Source organism: Salvelinus alpinus, chromosome 1 (assembly GCF_045679555.1).
Source record: "Salvelinus alpinus chromosome 1, SLU_Salpinus.1, whole genome shotgun sequence".
In the NCBI taxonomy this organism is placed as follows: domain Eukaryota; kingdom Metazoa; phylum Chordata; class Actinopteri; order Salmoniformes; family Salmonidae; genus Salvelinus; species Salvelinus alpinus.
The window spans coordinates 77098300-77119425 of NC_092086.1; the positions used below are offsets into that span (position 1 = coordinate 77098300).

General features: G+C 41.3%; 1 protein-coding gene across 2 annotated transcripts in view; it reads right to left on the reverse strand.

The window, feature by feature from the left end:
* Positions 1–21126, reverse strand: part of LOC139530495 (opioid-binding protein/cell adhesion molecule homolog) — a 399357-nt gene that overhangs the window by 222107 nt on the left and 156124 nt on the right. The gene's annotated exons all lie outside the window — the stretch shown is intronic.

The window sequence follows — 21126 nt, forward strand, 5'->3', positions numbered from 1 at the left end:
AGAAGGATAGGCTACAACGACCAAGACTCAACAGGTAAGCTGCTACTTAATATTCTGAATGGAGTGCTGTTATTTGTAACTGTAGGATGAGAAAGCGCATGCACTGCAGCATCATTTAGCCTAACTAGCTAGCCAACATTACTAGCTTAACTAGCTTCTCCCGGTTTGACAGGTACTATGTAATCATATTTGATGATAAACAACTTAGCTATGGCTGCTATTAGTTCACTATAGTGTGAGTCAGCTTGGTTGGTTGCTGTCTCATCTCTGCCCCCATCCTCCCCGTGTCACTCGCTCACAGTACGGCCTCTCCGCCGCCTGCTAGAGCAACCCCTCTCTCTCCCTCCTTTCTGCTGCTTCCCTAACTCAGATTTGACTGGGTCTGGTTCCAACCAGGACTATACGGAAAGGTTCTAGTTGTCCTCGGGTCCGTTCGGAATGGGTCTATATATTTTCAAAATGTATTTATGCATATCAGGTCCGGATGGGAAAGCCCCAGGTCCAATTTGGAATGGGTCAAACTTTTTGTACCCCTGAAGACCTCTACCCAGCAGTTCTAGTGTTAAAGAGTGTACAATGCTGTCTCGGATAAGAGTCACAGTGTGTCGTAATTCTTTACTATTCCCAGTCAATATGTGGTGCAAAGGCATATTTTTTCCTTTTCATCCTCCCAAGAACGAAGTGCAGGCAAATGTATAACAATGATACTGAAGTTCAATGGCTCCATTTCCTCTGCATTTCAAAAACCTTTTAAAACTGCACACACACACACACACAAACAAACAAAAACCACACACACTTAATCTCTCTATACACACAAAAAGAAAAGCCTAGATAAATGTTACATATGCTCTCGGTGCTCCTGAAATGACAATCTAGGCACAAACATCAATAAGAGATGTCCAACAAACAAAGTATCCAGCAATGCATCACACTCCCACAAAGACTCCTCATCGACTCCCCGTGCTCCAGCACACTCACAATGACACTGTGAGAGCTCCTTCATTTTGTCAAGGCTCTGTAAATGCAGCCAGCTCTGTTGTGTTGTGATGAAGGCCCACGAGGGGGCAACACGGGGTGATTTACAATTACACCTTAATCCAGGAACCAGGTTCACCCTTCCTGTCTTTGAGGAGTTTACCAGAGCTGGAATGCCGGTTCCATGATATGGTGGGGCCATGAAGTCCACTAGGGACAATAGCTCATCTGTCACCCCCCCCTTCCCCTTTCTTTACCACCCTGAGGAGATCGGGAGGTAGGAGATAGAAGCCTTGTTATCAGATACTTTAGTCCCAAAGCGGTGTTCCAAGAAACAAAGAAGAGTCAGGGACTTATACTTCACGGGGGCATTGTCATGCTGAAACAGGAAAGGGTCTTTCCCAAACTCTTGGAAGCACAGAATCGTGTAGAACGTCACTGTATGCTGTAGCGTTCAGATTTCCCCTCACTGGAACTAAGGGGCCTAGCACAAACCATGAAAAAGAGCCCTAGACCATTATTCCTCGTTCATCATACTTTACAGTTGGCACTATGTATTCGGGCAGGTAAAGTTCACCTGGCATCCGCCAAACCCAGATTCGTCAGTCAAACTGACAGATGGTGAAGCATGATTCATCACTCTAAAGAATGCCTTTCCACTGCTCCAGAGTCCAATAGCTCGAATTTTACATTGGCATTGCGCATGGTGATCTTAGGCTTGTTTGCAGCTGATCAGCCATGGAAACCCATTTCATGAAGCTCCCAACGAACAGTTATTGTGCTGACATTGCTTCCAGAGGCAGATTGGAACTCGGTAGTGAGTGTTGCCACCGGGGACAGACAATTTTTACGTGCTACAGCACTCGCCAGTTCCATTCTGTGAGCTTGTGTGGCCTACCACTTCGCGGCTGAGTCACTGTTTCCATTTCACAATAACAGCACTTACAGTTGACCGGGTCAGCTCTAGCAGGGCAGAAAATAATTAGGGAGGAGTGAGAATTTGGGCCGAGGTCAGGTCAGAAGAGGTGATAAGGAACAGACCCCACTTAAGTTCCTGCCTAGCAAGTGAGATGTATTGGCTGTCTAGACGTGCGAGGAGGGGACCACCTAGAAGAAGGGTATACATATATGTGCTTGTGTAAACATGTCTTTGTGTTCTGCAGCTCTTGGACCCAGTGGGTGAATAAACTTGGTTTGAGCTTTGACTAGTTGTCCGTAAGTTTATTCTGTTTGTTAAGAACCTAACTCTACAAAGTGTAAATAGGATAACATTGGTCATAAGGTCAGTCTCTTCTAGAAACAGAGTTTGGAACCTCAGTGCATCACAATAAGTAAATTAAGATTGGGTTTTGGATTACATGCCCCCTTTTGCCAAGCTCCACATGCAAATTGCCCCTCCGCCCACTTAGCTTCCCTTCATTGAAGAGTTCTATTATGCTGGCCCGGGTTGAACCGTGCAATGGCTCGTCACGTCATCGGGCAAAAGCAGAGAGGGAGGAGCATCCTTCTCAAATCAAACAGTAATCTGCGTCGCTTGGTCATGCTGTCAACAGAGGCAGCCTGGTGCATCGTCCAGAAACATACATCTCTTTTCCATAAAATAAATGCTTGAATTTTCATTGTAAAAGCAGATAAAGCAATCACTTTGAATGTGAAAACACAGAATCCTACTCATCACTCCACATACTTGATTACGTCACTTTTGTTTTGAGCCGACTTCACAACTGTCTCACGGCCGGCAGGCAGCCTGGTACCAAAACAAATGCAATCACTTTTCACCCGGTTGAAACTCCTCCCACCGTTGTAACCAGGGACAGATTCATGAACCCCCTCATTGCTCCCAACGCGCTCAAAGAATCACGGACGTTTGAAACTGAAAATATATGAAAGGACAAACTATGGTTTGCATGCCCTGCTGAAGGACCCTATCATGCCGAATAGGGTCCTTCGTTGGTCCCCAGTGCTGGTGAGTATACCAGTAGCTAGACCATAGACTGTTGTTTATGTAACATTATCATCGCTAGCATAGCTGATGTTAGAAATAATTGTAAGAAAACCTTTTGTCATGATTATGATGTTGCCAGATTGACTTTAGATTCGGTATAACCACCGTATTTTTAAGCTAGCTAACATTAGCATTGCTTGCTATTTTTGACAAACTTTCCTAGCTAGTAACAGTAATGGCAACATTGCCATATCTATGAAGTAAATTTGACGATGTGATAATGCTTCAAAGTTGTTTCCTAGTAATGATTTGCCTACTATAGCAAAGTCATCATATTTCCATGTTACTCAAAGTTAGTGTAATTTAGATGACAGTCACATTAGCCTCTGAGGTGCAACCCATGTCTAGGGCACATATAAATATTGGATGCAGCTATGGTGGTACTCACGTCTGGCAACAACAGTGTACTAACTAGCAGCAACAAACGCAAATCAACCCAGGGCCATAGTAAAACATGTCACAGTTGGTTACATAGTGTAACGGCGTCACCGGCCTGAACCTAATCCAATCTGGAGCCAGTCAGTCTACATCTGTAAAGCATGGAATTAGCTTCCAACAAGATTACATTATTTCTCAAGATATGTTTATCATTGAGGGATGATGACAATCGTCTACCCTGTTTTTCTGTTAGACAAGGTGGGTGCCAGACTGATCCTCTGGTCATGAACAGATGCTTGGACCTACCAGAAGGAGAAAAGGTTGGTATCATAACATGTCCAGCACCGTGATTGCAGTGGTTTAGCGATCTATCCAACTGGTAGTTACAGTCTTGTCCCATCGCTACAACTCCCATACGGAGAGGCGAAGGTCGACAGCCATGTGTCCCCCGAAACACGACCCTGCCAAGCCGCATTGCTTCTTGACAAACTGCTTGCTTAACCCGGAAGCCAGTCGCACTAAAGTGTCGGAGAAAACACCGTACAACTGGCGACCGTGTCAGCATGCATGTGCCCGGCCCGCCACAGGAGTTGCTAGAGCGCGATTGGACAAGGACATCCTGGCCGGCCAAACCCTCCCAAACTCGGACGATGCTAGGCCAATTGTGCGCCACCTCATGGGTCTCCTGGTCGTGGCAGGGATCGAACACGGGTCTGTAGTGACGCCTCAAGCACTGCGATGCAGCCACCTAACTGGCTGCTGTGCCACTCAGGAGGCCCTTCAAAAATAATTGAATTCACTGTTCACTTGCTATGTTTGAATCAAATCAAATTTTATTTGTCACATATATGTGTTTAGCAGATGTTATTGCGGGCGTAGCAAAATGCTTGTGTTTCTAGCTCCAACAGTGATTGTCCACAGCTTGCTAGGCAATACCTCTGAATAAAAGTGTGTCATGTGACATAAGTGACATACCCTTGTGACACCTCCTCCACTGTTGCCAGTCTCCCTTGACTCCTATGAAAACTCCATCGTGAGGCATCTGATAGTGACCGGAGTTACTGCCCTGATAACACAGATGGCTTCCTCAACAACAACAGGTAATGTGTGTTATGTGAAAAGTTGTATTCAGAAATACCCGGCTTGATAAACTAGTAGATAGACTAATTCCCCAGGTAAGCAGATATAACTAGTAGAGTCATATTGTTTGTGAAGTCCATTAGCAAAAAGCTTTGTCCTTTCTTTAGAACAAAATGCAATTTACCAACTGTCTGACTATTATATCACTCTGTCACAGGCCCTCCCAGTCCACACCATTTCATAAGATTGCCTGCTGCAGTTGTTCGAGAGATGTCCAGTTTGCAGCAGAACATGCAGCATAAACAAAACCACCAAGGGGGCCCTCATCAGCATCATGCAGACAAGCCCTCACTGTGAGCATTCCTATGAATGAAACAGTCAATCACATGTTGGCAAGTATCCGGCGAGCAACCTTCACCTGTAATCGGAAACAGCTTTCACAGGCTAATCATTTGTACAAATGCAGAAAGTACTTTGATACATTTGAGAAGCCAATTGTGAAACATAATTTACAGTGCATTCGGAAAGTATTCAGACCCCTTGAGTTTTTCCACATTTTGTTACATTACAGCCTTATTCTAAATTTGATTAAATTATTTTTTCCCCCTCATCTACACACAATACCCCATAATAACATTTTTTTGTAAATTTTTGCAAATGTATAAAAAACTGAAATACCTTATTGACATAAGTATTAAGACCCTTTGCTATGAGACTTGAAATTGACCTCAGGTGCATCCTGTTTCCATTAATCCTTCTTGAGATGTTTCTACAACTTGATTGGAGTGCACCTGTGGTAAATTCAATTGATTGGACATGATTTGGAAAGGCACACACCTGTCTATATAAGGTCTGACAGTTGATAGTGCATGTCAGAGCAAAAACCAAGCCATGAGGTCCAAGGAATTGTTTGTAGACGTCCGAGACAGAAATATAGACAATATCTAACTACTTTGGAATTATACACCTCGACATTTCTAAGCATGGCAGGAACAGGACAGTTACCTAGGCATATACTGTATACATACTGTAAATTCAAAACACAAAGAAGCAGAGCACAACTAAATACATGTTTTGTTACAGATCTTAAACGGGATCCAATCCTTCTAGAAAACATTCTTCCTCGACCGAGTCAAAGTCCTTCTCGTCCAAGTTGCTCCCATCATCTGAGTTTGACTTATTATATTCAGTGTCACTATGTCTGTAAATATCCTCCAACGCCTCTTTATCGGTATACCTAAATTTTGGAAGCAAATCCTCCCTGCACAATATTCTTAGTTTTTGCTTTGTTTTTGCTTCCCTAGGGAGCAATTTTTATGCCAAAGTGATGAAAAGAATCTGTTCAAAATAGCAGGAATGAACCATTCAGAGCGCTCTGGATGCCCATAGTCCGTAGGATAACAACAACAAAATGTGTGTGCAAAGATTTAGTCAGTGGGTGGACATTCGATGTTCTAATTCTGTAATACATTATCGGAGAACACTGAAAATAGGTTACTTTTGTTCATAAGAACCAAACAATGTAGCTCTATCTCAAACACAGACCAAATCGAAGCTGACCTGATCTTGACTCTCTGGGCTGTTGATAATGCTATTTCACAGGCTGACAACTAAGATATCCTTATGATCTGTGGAGTCTCAGCTTTCAGCTCATATCAACATTCTTTATGACTTACAGTACCAGTCAAAAGTTTGGACACACTTACTCATTCCAGGATTTTTCTTTATTTTTACTATTTTCTACATTGTAGAATTATAGTGAAGATATCAAAACTATGAAATAACACATATGGAATCATGTAGTAACCAAAAAAGTGCTACACAAATCAACAAAATATTTAATATTTCAGATTCTTCAAAGTAGCCTTCACTATTTTGCCTTGATGACAGCTTTGCACACTGTTGGCCTTCTCTCAACCAGCTCCATCTGGAATGCTTTTCCAACATTCTTGAAGGAGTTCCCACATATGCTGGGATGGGATGAGGTTGGGTGATTGTGGAGGCCAGGTCATCTGATGCAGTGCTCCATCACTCTCCTTCTTGGTCAAATATCCCTTACACAGCCTGGAGGTGTGTTGGGTCATTGTCCTGTTGAAAAACAAATGATAGTCCCACTAAGCGTAAACCAGATGGGATGGCGTATCGCTGCAGAATGCTGTGGTAGCCATGCTGGTTAAGTGTGCCTTGAATTCTAAATAAATCCAGACAGTGTTCACTGCAAAGCACCCCCACACTACCTCCTCCATGCTTCACGGTGGAACCACACATGCGGAGATCATCCATTCGCATACTCTGCATCTCACAAAAACACAAAGATTTCCAACGGTCTAATGTCCATTGCTCGAGTTTCTTGGCCCAAGCAAGTCTGTTCTTCTTATTGGGTCCTTTAATGGTGGTTTCTTTTCAGCAATTTGACCATGAAGGCCTGATTCACGCTGTCTCCTCTGAACAGTTGATGTTGAGATGTGTCTGTTACTGGAACTCTGTGAATCATTTATTTTAATCATTTATTTCTGAGGCTGGTAACTCTAATGAACTTATCCTCTGCAGCAGAGGAAACTCTGGGACTTCCTTTTCTGTGGCGGTCCTCATGAATGCCAGTTTCATGATAGCACTTGAAGAAACTTTCAAAGTTCTTGACATTTTTCGGATTGATTGACCATGTCTTAAAGTAATGATGGACTGTCATTTCTCTTTGCTTATTTGAGTTGTTCTTGCCATAATATGGACTTGGTCTTTTACCAAATAGGGCTATCTTCTGTATACCACGCCTACCTTGTCACAACACAACTGATTGGCGCATTAAGAAGGAAAGAAATTACACAATTAACTTTTATGAAGGCATACCTGTTAATTGAAATGCCTTCCAGGTGACTAACTCATGAAGCTAGTTGAGAGAATGCAAAGAGTGTGCAAAGCTGTCATCAAGGCAAAGGGTGGCTACTTTGAAGAATACAATATATTTTGATTTGTTTAACACTTTTCTGGTTCCATGTGTGTTATTTCATAGTTTTGATGTCTTCACTATTATTCTACAATGTAGAAAATAATAAAAATTAAGAAAAACCCTTGAATGATGAGGTGTGTCCCAACTTTGACTGACAAACATATAAATGCAACATGCAACAATTTCAAAGATTTTACTAAGTTTTAGTTCATGTGTGACCCGTTTCAGGAAGCTAGGCGTATGTCGCACGTCACTACTTTATTGGAGGGGCCATGTATCATGCTTCTGTCTATAACGTGAGCTGCTCAGTATGTGTTGATAGTCAATTCTACCGCAGTGTTCTTGAAAGATATAACATTAGCGATCGAGAACTACAAAAGTTTTGCTACTTTTCTCAACAACATTGATGCCCTGAATTTAGCAGGCGCTATCGACAGATCGGTTGGAAAAAGTGATGGGCTCCTTTCTGCAAACGCCAGGGTCAGTGTGAACCAGAGTGACTTGACACAACGCTGGCCAAACAAGATGTAGCTACAAACAAAACTGAGTTAAATGGTTCAAGTCTGCCGTGGAGCGTTCATACATGTATACGGGTAAGAGTCTAGCTACATTTTCAGATTCTATAGATTTCTAATTTTGTCAGAAAGTCGTTTTCATTGCAAGGTACAGAGAACAGTTAACTAGCGAGCCAACGTTCGCTAGCTAACATTACGTGTATGATCTTTGTAGTAATATCATTCAAATCAGAAATTAGCTAGCTAACATTTAACCTAGTTGGTTATTTTTAGCTACCTGCAGATTCATACTACAGCTATTACAATGTTTGTATTGATAGTAGTATGAGTTGAGATTATACCGGTTCATTGTTTAGCCAGCTAGCAACATGTCTAAACAGAAGACTCCACTTTGTCAGATGATTACATGACCCATCAAGTTAGCCAGGTGTGTCTGGGGAGGGATTACGGACATCTATTGTATTTCATGAACATGTGCACATGTCTAGACAATAGTGACCCATCCACTAAGCTAGATGTGGGTGGAGAGTGGTTATAGCATTTCTTTCACATGACCCATCAATTTAGACAAGTGTGTCGGGTCAGCGTCATCTAAAAATGATGTAATATTTATGACATATTTTGATCTGGACACTTTCTGTTTTTGATATTGCTACTATGCAAGTAACCATTTCACTGTTCAGTTTACACCTTCTGTATCCTGTGCATGTGACAAATAAACTTTGATTTGATATAGTGTGTGTTTACCAGAGACGGTAATGTTTTTTACATTACCGTCTCTGGTAAACACATGCACCTGCACCAAAGTCAGATCAGGATATAGGCCAAGGACTAGATAAAAGTGTATTTTACCTGGAGTTTTTCCTTATTGTAGGCTACTACTTTTACCACTTTTAGTCTTGAAATCTTTGGTTGTTTACTACACTACTCACTCTGTTTAGCACATGACCTCCCTTGTGAATCCTAAAAGAGATGGGTGGGGGTACGGCTAAAGAGGGTGTGAACGATACTGAATGGGTGTACGCAAAGAAGAGCCCTCCAGTAGGTGTATCAAAACATTCAAGGGTCATTTTCTCAAAACGGATGTTTTGAAAAGCAGAATTACTTTCCCATTGTTCCTTAACTGTAGTGTGTGATATACAATTTTCTAGCTCTGTCTCTACTTTTGTCCAATGTAAAAAAAAAAAAAAAAATATGTTATATGAGACCGAATCGAGCCAGTCGGTCACAAATGAGGACACTCCAATAATGATGGGAGAACCAGACACTGTAACATATCTAGCATTCAAAGTCCTCCTGTATGTCCCATTTTGCATAAGTGATGGGTAAGATGGGTAATTCACATTTCACACAGGGGAATACTTGTCAGTTCTCTTATGTTTGATCGAGTATTTATTTCATCCAGTATCAATATGATTGCGTTCCTTGTTGCACCATATCACAATTTCTCTTTGCTAATAAAGCAGAGGTTCTCCGTGGATGACATGACACATTTAATTGAAGAATGTGTATGTGTTTGCAACAAATGTGTCAACTTCATACTTTGCTATAAGATTCAATAGAGGAATATACGTTTGCGGTCATTTGCTTCACATATGAAACATTATCATAACATCTGGATTTGATTAAATACTTGCTGTTGATGCATGTGACAGCACAGAGTAAATGAGGATGTGTGAGACACAGTGTGCATCCAGATTCCGATCAGCACACCTTGCTATTGAAAGAAAAAAATCTCTGCTTTCTGACAGATAGCCAAATATACATAATGCTACATTTACTTGCTGGTTAGTAAAATGCACAGAATATAATCGAAAACAGAACTGGTAATTAGCAACAGAAATGTAATATGTACTTTTTCCCTCACCAAACACATACAATTACAACAATAATGCACAGGAACGGCTTAGAATATCAATAGATTGATTACTGCGGAGGGAGTTAATTGCAATCATAAATAATGATCCCATTGTCTTGACTGTCTGATTGTAATTACATCTAATTACATGTACTAATTGTTATCATTACACGGCATGATGGGGGACTGGATGAAATGTGCTTATAATAATTTCTCTAAGTCAACAGCCTCCCTTTCTGTCTGTGAGTGAACATAAGACCTAACTGTATAATGTAAAAAAAAATTAAAAATAAAAGACCTAATATTGTTTTTCGTCCCTTTGGTCAATATGTTTAATTTCCGGTGGATATGTGTCAATGTCATATCACAATATTGCAGTTTGGGCCTTTGGTCAATATGTTTGCTGTGGATGTGTCAATGTCATGTGCAGGGTTTTGGAGTGTATTTTGATTGTTTCAGGAGAATTCATTCATGTAATGAAAAACAATTAAAGCGTTGTTTCAATGAGGTTATGGTAATTTCATGTATATGGTGTAGGAATATTCAAAGATATTCAGGTACGTATGGCAATATCTGATTGGTTCAAACTATCTATACATTGAAGCCTGAAACGGGATACTTTGTATTTGGCCATTGGTCCAATTTTACTGCAATGAATTCTAATTGGTGAACCACAGGCTATGTTTTGGTCAAAAACGAAATCCTTTCTCTTTGTTCAGAGGAAAAACAACGAGAACAGGAAAGAACGAACGTTGAAGATACACTTTCAAGCATAACAACTAAGATTTGTTCTCTTTGAATAAATATATTTTTCACCCCTTGATTTGCTTTGGGGTCTGTGTTGTTGAAGAATAACATCAACTGATAACAACAGTTCACACGGGCTACCAAGTGGCGCAGCGGTCTGCATCTCAGTGCTTGAGGAGTCATTACAGAAACCCTGGTTCAAATCCAGGCTGTATCACAACAGGCCGTGATTGGGAGTCCCATAGGGCGGTGCACAATTGGCCCAGTGTCATCTGGGTTTGGACGGTGAAAGCCGTTCATTGTAAATAAGCATTTGTTCTTAATTAATTGACTTGCCTAGTTAAATAAAGGTTACATTAAAAAATGTATATAATAATTATGTATTGCCCATTAGTTATGATGATTAAATAAATACTGTTGATTGAAAAGGCAAGTAAATATACTGTATGACTGACTAAGATGAAGATGCATTTTACTGGGTGAATCTAACAAATAAAACATGCTTTAGAGTTTTTACTACAAAGTCAAAAATACATGTTCCCACACATGAGGTTTGTTATAAAGAAATGACAGCTCTAGTCCCTACTGATGAGAATTGTTGGCCGTACTGGTCACACTGTCATCTTCTGTATTTCTAACTGCCATTTGAGAGTAGCAGTGCATGCATTCCCACACACATTTTAAATCGCCTTTATTTATTTACTCAATGTCAACTGTAACAAAGGAGCCATAGCAAGGAAAATGTCTGAATATCAAAAGTTTGTACGTCTTTTCGAACATGGCTGTCACGCTCTGACCTAAGATATCTATGTTTTCTTTATATTTTGGTTAGGTCAGGGTGTGACGAGGGTGGGTATGCTAGTTTTCGTATTGTCTAGGGCTTTTGTAGTTCTAGGGGTTTTGTAGGTCTAGGTATTTGTATGTCTATGGTGGCCTGATATGGTTCCCAATCAGAGGCAGCTGTTTATCGTTGTCTCTGATTGGGGATCATATTTAGGTAGCCATTTTCCCTTTTGTGTTCGTGGGTTCTTGTTCTATGTTTAGTTGCCTGTCTGCACTATTCATATTAGCTTCACAGTTTGTTTTGTTAGTTTGTTCAGTGTTCCTTCTTTTAATACATATAGAATGTACGCATACAACGCTGCGCCTTGGTCCGATTCGTATGACGAACGTGACAATGGCAGACAAAGAGTAAGAATAATGGACATCTCTCATCAGACGTCAATGTCAAATTATGATTAACTATGTCATCAAGAACTATGAGATCAACAGCACTAATGGAATGAATCGATAAGGTATTATGTTTTGTGAAGGAATGTGAAGTGTAGAGAATCTAATGACTGCAACAGGTTGAAAGACAAGATAATGATTCTGCAAAAGTATGTATGGTGAGGTATCTGCGATACTTACAAATCTTGTTACAGGTCTCCCGAGTGGCACAGCAGTCTAAGGCACTGCATCGCTAAGGCACAGACCCGGGTTTGATCCCAGGCTGTGTCACAGCCGGTCGTGACCAGGAGATCCATGAGGCGCCGCACAATTGGCCCACCATTGTCCGGGTTAGGCCGGCTGGGATTTCCTTGTCTCATCACTCTCTAACAACTCCATGTGGCGTGCCGGGCGCCTGCAAGCTGACTTTGGTTGCTAGCTGGACAATGTTTCTTCTGACACATTGGTGCAGGTGGCTTCCGGGTTTAGCGAGCAGTGTGTCTAGAAGCAGTGCGGCTTAGCAGTTTGAGGACACATGGCTCTCGACCTTCGCCTCTTCCGAATCCGTAGGGCAGTTGCAGCGATGGGACAAGACTGTAACTACCAATTGGATATGATGAAAAAGGGGTAACTTAAAAAATATATATATTTTACAAAACAGTGATGCAGTTGACAATATTGGTCAAATATATTATTGTAATTTATTCAATCCTATGTTGACACTAAGTGCAAATAAAAATGTTAATAAAGTTTAACATTAGTGTTGCTATTCAATCAAAACCTGTATTTAGATTTCCATGATATTACAAATAATTGTACACAGCGAGAATGTATCAGTTGAAAGCAGATTTCTTTTACTTATCCCAAAAATCAACATTCTGTTCTGATCAAATAAATGTCTGTTTGTGTTATGTGTGTGTTGATTAATACAGGTAGTCCAGTTTGCCATTTTATAGCTATTTAGCAGGCTTGGCGGTAGAAGCTGTTTAGGGTCCTGTTTGTTCCGGACTTCATGCACTGACACTGCTTGCCGTGCGGTAGCAGAGAGAACAGTCTATGGCTTGAGTGGCTGGAAGCTGTAGCGCCTTGCAGTTGGGTGCATTGCAGTACCAAGCGATGATGATGCCAGCCAGTCACGATGCTCTCAATGGTGCACCTGTATAACTTTTTGAGGATCTGAGGGCCCGTGACAAATCTTTTCAGCCTCATGAGGGTGAAGGGGTGATGTTATGCCCTCTTCACAACTGTGTGGGTGTATGTGGAACATGTTAATTCCCTAGTGATGTGGACACCGAGGAACTTGAAGCTCACGACCCGGTCGACTACAGCCCCATCTACTGTATGTGGATGGGGGCGTGCTCACCCCTTAGTTTCCTGTAGTTCACGATCAGCTCCCTTGTCTTGCTGACGTTGAGCGAGAGGTTGTTGTACTGGCAGTCTCTGACCTCCCTATAGGTTGCCTCATTGTCATCGGTGATCAGTCCTACCATTGTTGTGTCGTCAGCACACTTGATGATGATGTTGGAGTCGAGATTGGCCACGCAATCGTGGGTGAATAGGGAGTACAGGAGGGGACTATCCACACACCACTGAGAGACCCCCATGTTGATGGTAAGCGTGACAGATGTGTTGTTGCTGACCATCACAGCCTAGGGGCATTCCGTCAGGAAGTCCAGGATCCAGATGCAGAGGGAGTTGTTCAGTCCCAGGTTCCTGAGCTTGTTGATGTGCTTAGAGGTGACTATGGAGTTGAATACTGAGTTGTAGTCAATGATCAGCATTCTTACATACAGTTGAAGTCGGAAATTTACATATACTTAGGTTGCAAAACTCGTTTTCAACCACTCCACAAATTTCTTGTTAACAAACTATAGTTTTGGCAAGTCGGTTCGGACATCTACTTTTCGGACAATCATTTTCCCAACAATTGTTTTACAGACAGATTATTTCACTTGTAATTCACTGTATCACAATTCCAGTGGGTCAGAAGTTTACATACACTAAGTTGACTGAGCCTTTAAACAGCTTGAAAATTATGTCATGGCTTTAGAAGCTTCTGATAGGCTAATTGACATAATTTGAGTCAATTGGAGGTGTACCTGTGGATGTATTTCAAGGCCTACCTTCAAACTCAATGCCTCTTTGCCTGACATCATGGGAAAATCAAAATAAATCAGCCAAGACTTCAGAAAAAACATTGTAGACCTCCACAAGTCTGGTTCATCCTTGGGAGCAGTTTCCAAATGCCTGAAGGTACCACGTTCATCTGTACAAACAATAGTACGCAAGTATAAACACCATGGAACCACACAGCCGTCATACCGCTCAGGAAGGAGACGCGTTCTGTCTCCTAGAGATGAACGTACTTTGGTGCGAAAAGTGCAAATCAATCCAGAACAACAGCAAAGGACCTTGTGAAGATGCTGGAGGAAACAGGTACGAAAGTATTTTTACAGTTTTGAAATTAACCTATATCACTATAAAAAAAAATCAGGCAATAGCCAGTATTGTGCACAAAATTGTGTTTTTGTAACACTGCCACTGCACATATAACAACCTGTATACAATTTGCAGACAATCTTGTTTAACCACAATAGGCCTTTGTTCGACCATTAACATTTGTCTTGGTGGGAACAAAAGGTCAATAAAAGTCAGACAAAGAAAAGTTGGTCGGAAAATACCTAAAACAGTGCACTGAGGGAACTAGGAGGAGAGTTCAGGTGGTGGAGAGAGAGAACATTTTCCAGGGAAGAGTGATGACACGAAGGAGGTTTTGCCACTGATGAGAATTAATTAACGATGTTGAAAAGGTGCAACTAAACATGCAGTAGGAAGGGGAGGGGAGCACAGGACATAATACATTTAGATGCAGGCTGGCATCAGAAGAGGAGGAGCGGCTAGGATTACACTGCAGTGCCAAGGTGGCCGGATATAAAACATTTATGACAATCAATCTCTGTGATTTACGACAACACAGAAAAGATGAAACCTAACTTGTGTTAGATGGATGTCACGGTCGGTGTGAACAGAAGACTGATGTGTGCTCAGATGACTTTCAGAGACGAAAAACACAAAAAAGTCACTCGTGGATAATATCTAATAACTGCAGGTACAGTATCTCCCTGTAAAATGTATTTACCTTCCTTTGAACCAAAAATGTTGAAGGTTGGTTGTTTCATTGATGCAAAACCACTCAAAAATGCAACGAATGACGAAGTTAAGATGTCACCATTTCTATGAACTTGGGTGATGCTGAGGCACCAGTAGTGCACCACCAGTTCTGCGTACACTCTTAGAAAAAACTGGTGCTATCCAGAACCTAAAAGGGATTTTCGGCTGTCCCCATAGGATAACCCTTTGAAGAATCCTTTTTGGTTCCAGGTAGAACCCTTTTGGAACTCTTTTTTTCTAAGAGTGTACCTTACAAACTGCTGTGTACCATTGTCTCCAACATATTTAAATGGGATGCAACTTTGGGTCCTACTGTTTCACTATAATTTCAATATTTTGGTCCAGATAATGTCAAATAGAAGAATAAGAGCCAAATATAGTTATATTGTCAATCATCTTCAATGTAGAATTTAGCATGACGATTGTGATGTAATTTTGCCAAACAACAGTTATGGGTGAGATCAAATGTTGACTCAGGCTCTGTATCGTATCCTTCAATGTATCTCCATTCAATGTTCCTACCATATTTTCACATTGTTGTTTATTATGGTGCAAATGTTATCTTTTCAAACCCGTTTTGATTGCTGATTTCTTGGCAACCAATATCAAAATCAAGCCCCTAGAGCCCAGCAGCTCAAGCTAATGATACCCCCTGGTGCTTAAATGAGGGTATGTGGGGCCTCTGCATGTTCAACACTTCATTTATGTTATTACTCTGAGTAATTTGGCTTCATAACAATAACTCATATCCAGCCAAGCTAATAATGGAAACCAGAGCCCAAGGACCATCTGCTTGTTCCTTGGATCCAGCTGTCAATTCTCATTGATAGATTATTATCAAAATATCAATTTTCTATTTTGTGCTCTGTCATCCACAACACACAAACAGAGTTTGAGGGAATTCAGTGAGATGTGTTATTCCACGAATAGAGTGCCATTTGAGTAGTGTTATTGTCACTCTAGTGTAATTTGGTTCAAAATAACGATTTATCTCACCTAATGAGCACATGTTAAACTTTATAAAAAACCTGTTTTCCCACATAAAGAGATTAACTTCTTATGGCTGGGGGCAGTATTGAGTAGCTTGGATGAATAAGGTGCCCAGAGGTGCCCAGAGTAAACTGCCTGCTACTCAGTCCCAGAAGCTAAGATATTCATATTATTAGTATATGTGGATAGAAAACACTCTGAAGTTTCTAAAACTGTTTGAATGATGTCTGTGAGTATAACATAACTCATATGGCAGGCAAAAACCTAAGAAATCCAACCAGGAAGTGGGAAATCTGAGGTTGGTCGTTTTTCAACTCATTCCCTATTGAAGATACAGTGGGATATTGGTCATGTTGCACTTCCTAAGGCTACCACTAGATGTCAACAGTCTTTAGAAACTTGTTTGATGCTTCTACTGTGTAGTGGGGGTTAATGAGAGCTGATTGAGTAACAGGTCTGCCAGAGTGGCATGAGTTGATCACGCGCGCTCACGTGAGAGCGACCTGCGTTCCATTGCAATTCTACAGACAAAGGAATTCTCCGGTTGGAACATTATTGAAGATTTATGTTAAAAACATCCTAAAGATTGATTCTATACATCGTTTGACATGTTTCTACGGACTGTAACGCAACTTTTTGACTTTTCGTCTGGACCTAGTGATCGCGCATCATGAATTTGGATTTGTGAACTCCAGCCGCGAACAACAAGGAGGTATTTGGACATAAATGATGGACTTTATCGAACTAAACAAACATTTATTGTGGAACTGGGATTCCTGGGAGTGCATTCTGATGAAGATCATCAAAGGTAAGTGAATATTTATAATGCTATTTCTGACTTCTGTTGACTCCGCAACATGGTGGGTATTTGTTTGGCTTGTTTTGGTCTCTGAGCGCCGTTCTCAGATTATTGCATGGTTTGCTTTTTCCGTAAAGCTTTTTTTGAAATCTGACAAAGCGGTTACATTAAAGAGAAGTATATCTATAATTCTGTGCATAATACTTGTATCTTTTATCAAAGTTTATTATGAGTATTTCTGTAAATCGATGTGGCTCTGTGCAAATTCACGGGATGTTTTGGAGGCAAAGCCAAATGTAAACTGAGGTTTTTGGATATAAATATGAACTTGATCGAAGAAAACATACATGTATTGTGTACATGTTGTCCCGGGATAGTCATCTGATGAAGAATATCAAAGGTTAGTGATTCATTTTATCTTTATTTCTGCTTTTTGTGACTCCTATCTTTGGCTGGAAAATGGCTATATGCTTTCTGTGACTAGGTGCTGACCTAACATAATGATATGTTGTGCTTTCGCCGAAAATACTTTTTGAAATCGGACACTGTGGTTGGATTAACGCCTGAAGGTACCACGTTCATCTGTACAAACAATAGTACGCAAGTATAAACACCATGGGACTACACAGCCGTCTTACCGCTCAGGAAGGAGACGCATTCTTTTTTCCTAGAGATGAACGTACTTTGGTGCGAAAAGTGCAAATCAATCCCAGAACAACAGCAAAGGACCTTGTGAAGATGCTGGAGGAAACGGGTACAAAAGTATCTGTATTCACAGTAAAACGAGTCCTACATCGACATAACCTGAAAGTCCACTCAGCAAGGAAGAAGCCACTGCTCCAAAACCGCCATAAAAAAGCCAGACTATGGTTTGCAACTGCACATGGGGACAAATATCATACTTTTTGGAGAAATGTCCTCTGGTCTGATGAAACAAAAATAGAACTGTTTGGCCATAATGACCATCATTATGTTTGGAGGAGAAATGGAGAAGCTTGCAAGCCGAAGAACACCATCCCAACCGTTAAGCACGGGGGTGGCAGCATCATGTTGTGGGGGTGCTTTGCTGCAGGAGGGACTGGTGCACTTCACAAAATAGATGACATCATGAGGTAGGAAAATTATGTGGATATGTTGAAGCAACAACTTCCAAAGTTGTGGAAAATGGCTTAAGGACAACAAAGTCAATGTATTGGAGTGGCCATCACAAAGCCCTGACCTCATCCTCTAGAAAATGTGCGGGTAGAGCTGAAAAAGCGTGTGCGAGTAAGGAGGCCTATAAACCTGACTCAGTTACACCAGCTCTGTCAGGAGGAATGGGCCAAAATTCACCCAACTTATTGTGGGAAGCTTATAGAAGGCTACCTGAAACGTTTGACCCAAGGTAAACAATTTAAAGATAATGTTACCAAATACTAATTGAGTGTATCTAAACGTCTGTCTATTCTGAGACTCTTGATAGATATAGCCCCTGGTCTCCCATCCACAGATTGACCAGGCCCAACCCCAGATAGCTTCAGTCGAAATGTGCAGCATATTCAAGGTGAGCAGAAATACTGTTATCATCATCTCCATACTTTGGAGAAATGAGGTTCAGTGACATTCACTTTTGTTTTTAGCCATAGCGTATAAAATATGAGGGTTACTGATGCAGTCCAGTTAACTATGACATCTCAAAGCACTGCTTATTCTGCAACCGCTTGCCCCCACCAGCTTCCTAATGATATTTTCAGACTGATCACTAGAAATAGATGGGTGATTTGGGACGTTTGAAAAGGTCCCCAGAACGTCGATATATGCCTCACGAAAAAGTATTGCCCAGCACTGGGAGCAAACTCGTGATGCTCAGAGCCGGAGCTTGCTGCTTAGACCACATGCTAGAGTTCACAACGCTCTAGTAAGCCGCAATAATACTTGAAGATACTTGATAGTGATAGCACGTCATTTTTAATTACTTTGTTTTAAGCCTTCCCCAAACCATAGCCCGAACCATAACCTCTCAGACTAAAAACTTAAACTTAACCCTTTGAGTTGTTTCTGTTTTAACCCATTACAGTCTAAGCTGGGGGGATCATTTTGCGATTTGATTTGGAATTTTAAGACCCCTTAGGTATCAAAAAAATGTATTTGAAAAAGAATTTTTGAAAAATTGTATTTAGCCTTACTGCTATTAGCCCATAAAAACACATTGAATAAAATATCCACTAAAAATTTAAAGAAGGTTTGTTCTTAAGTGTCTGTCCTATATCTGAGAGATATATGAAAGATAAGGAAACATTTGTTCTTTTTATACATGTATTTAACCCCTTATTTTTGTCACTAAACAGACTCCATAAGTACTTCCATTAATTTTCTCAACTGGTACCGGGGAACCTTCAGATGAGTCTTGTGAGGCCTGTGGGCATCCTAGAGCACATGTACGTGTTCATGAGAGTCTCCCCCTTCCACCGAGGGGTCATATTAGTGTGTAGCCCAAACTGTTTGGATGCTACAGACAGAAGTTGGCAGATCGGCTGTACCAACTTCAGATGAGTCGCAAGACGCTTGAGGGGGTCGTAGAGCTGGTTATTTTATAGTACCTCAATAATGTGCCTGTCAACAGCCCAATAGTACAGCAGAAGCAAACTGAAAAAGGTTTGAAATGTTTTGATGCAAAAATGGAAGACAACCTAATGCTTTTATTTTTTACCCCTTTGTATCCCCAATTTTGTGATATCCAATTGGGTAGGTAGTCTTGTCCCATCGCTGCAACTCCTGTACAGACTCGGGAGAGGTAAGGTCGACAGCCATGCATTCTCAGAAATACAACCCTGCCAAGCCACACTGCTTCTTGACACACTGCTCGCTTAACCCGGAAGCCAACCGTACCAATGTGTCGGAGGAAACACTGTACAACTGGTGACCGTGCCAGTGTGCATGTGCTCGGCCTGCCACAGGAGTCGCTAGAGCACGATGGGACAAGGACATCCTGGCTTGCAAAACCTTCCCCTAATCCAGAAAACGCTGGGCCAATTGTCCGTCGCCTCATGGGTCTACCGGTCGCGGCCGGCTGAGACACAGCCCGTGATCTGTAGTGACGCCTGGACCTGGATCTGTAGTGACGCCTCAAGCACTGCAGTGCCTTAGAACGCTGCGCCACTCAGGAGGCCCAACCTAATGTTGTTTGGCAGAAACATGGGATTCATTCTTAGCATTTTGACAGGTTATGCTCCCTAATTGCATATTCTTGGGAGAAACAAATTCTAGGCACAGTCCAAATGTAAATACTGTAGATTCAGATTAAATGTGATGGCTTGTATGTCATTACTCCAAATAGCAGACACCGTAAATTAGCAGACTGCTGTAAATCAGAATTTACTTGCATACAGAAATGTGTAGATGGTATTAAGATTCTATCTAAATGTTTATGATTTAAATCAAATCTAATTTTATTTGTCACATGTGCCGAATACAACAGGCTTTACCGTGACATGCTTACTTACAAGCCCTTAACCAACAATGCAGTTCAAGAAATAGTAAATAAAAATCTTGTCAATCAAAAAGTAGTACAATAAATGCACATATCAATAACGAGGCTATATACAGGGGGTACCGCTACCGAGACAATGTGCGGGGGTACAGGTTAGTCGAGGTCATTTGTAAAGAGACTATGCATAGATAATAAACAGCGAGTAGCAGCAGTGTAAAAACAAAAACAAAAAAAATACCCTCTGTAGTGCCTTACGGTCAGATGCCGAGCAGTTGCTATGCCAGGCAGTGATGCAACCGGTCAGGAAGCTCTCGATGGTGCAGCTGTATAACTTTTTGAGGATCTGGGGACCCATGCCAAATCTTTTCAGTCTCCTAAGGGGGAAAAGGTGTTGTCGTGCCCTCTTCACAACTGTCTTGGTGTGTTTGGACCATGATAGTTTGTTGGTGATGTGGACACCAAGGAACTTGAAACTCTCGACCCACTCCACTTCAGTCCCGTGAATGTTAATGGGAGCCTGTTCGGCCCTCCTTTTAGTGATTAGCATTCCAGCATCCATAATAAGATGTGAAAAATCCATTATGCCTTTAACAGCAGACTACATACATACAGCTTTGTTTAATGGTCAAAATAAAGTTCTCTCAAGGATGGCTCTCCAAGACTCTATTATGTGTCAGGAGAGGCCACCCCACGCAACTTTCTCTTTCCAGAATGGCTCTTACTTTGCATGGTGCCAGGTTCTTGGCAAACCCAGCTGGGATGTGACATAAGATCCACTTTTCCTTCAGTCACCCCAGGCATGAATACACAGTTTGATAGCACTGCTCCTCTCAATTAAGTCTTACATGACTTGGGAGATTCAGATAGAATTTGATCACATTGTTTTCCCTCTCTAATTTTTGTGATTTAGCAGACACTCTTAACTAGAGTGACTCTCCCTCTCTATCTCTGAGTGTATACATTTCCATACTGGCACCCCA